Here is a 1,368-nt window from a genome sequence, read left to right as displayed (position 1 = left end):
AGGGTGCACAATAAAAATAGTATAGATCAAGTCTATACTAGACTCTTAAGGTATATTCAATATATACAATAGAAATTCCAATGATGGGAGATATTCACAACTTATTTGAATTTGCCAATTAAGGCTCATCGTTTAATATTTAATTTTAATCATCTTAAAATATACTTGAGCTTAATGTATAGTGAACATAATAAAGAGAAACTCCGATTAAAAGGGTGATAATTAATTCATTTTTATGTTGCTATCATATATGATATACTCGTACATATTTTCTAAATAATTCAAGCAACAACAGATAAATTCGAAATGAAATGAGATTCATGACAAATTAATTACTTTTTAAGTTCTAAAAATGTGTAAAAACTTTTTTACACGTATAAGATTAACTATTAAAAAGGGGAGTACTATAATAAAAGCTTAAAATCATTCTATTTTTAAATTTTACATGTAAAAATTTTAGTTTCTCATAATTATTTGTTAATACTTCTCTTTTTTGGCTTTATCTTTTCACATTCTATTTTTAATACTTCATCTGTTCTAAAATACTTGCAATGTTTGCTTTTTTAAGTGGTCCGATGCACTAATTCAATCATTAATATCTATAATTATGTATAATAAAAACTAAAAAAATTTAATATTAATAATCTTTGCATCGAGATAAATCAAATAAAATCCTACTTAATTATATTTTAACTTATAGATTACAAATTAATTAAAAATCAAAAAAGATAAAGTGAAAAGTGTGAGTATATATAAGAGTAGGAGTAAGTTGTAACTGAGGAAGTAGTATTTAGTACTTAAAAAGGCAAGAAAATTGTGATGTTGAGAAGGTAGATGATGTCAAAGCATGATCAACTTGTAATTGTGTCAGACTTAATTTGAAATTTTATATAAACAAACAAAACAACACTGTTTTTGATTCCTGAAGTTTGGTAACAATCAATTGGCCCGGTACACATAATAATAATATTAAATTGAAATCACCATTTATTTTATAGATTGCTTTTTAGTATGTAGCACCATCTTACATGGTACCCAACTTTTGGATAACCACAAATTCCCTCTTTCTGGGTTCATACAGTTAAGCAAATCTCTTAAACTATTTAATCAAAATCTTAATCTGCCTCATACTTCACCTAACCTTCTTAAACTTTACTCCTCTGTCTCTTTAATTTATCATCAAAGGTAAAATACAATGTTATTAAGAAAAAATAAAATATTTGATATTAAATTATGAGAGAGATTGAATTATGTGAATAAAATTAAAAGAGAATTATAATATATAAATAAAACTAAAACAGAAACAACTCACAATGTAAAATAATAATAAATGAGAGGGACAAATGAAATTCTATTATCACCATTATT

This window comes from Amaranthus tricolor, chromosome 9 (assembly GCF_026212465.1).
Source record: "Amaranthus tricolor cultivar Red isolate AtriRed21 chromosome 9, ASM2621246v1, whole genome shotgun sequence".
Classification (NCBI taxonomy): domain Eukaryota; kingdom Viridiplantae; phylum Streptophyta; class Magnoliopsida; order Caryophyllales; family Amaranthaceae; genus Amaranthus; species Amaranthus tricolor.
Note: the sequence above shows the minus strand (reverse complement) of the source record.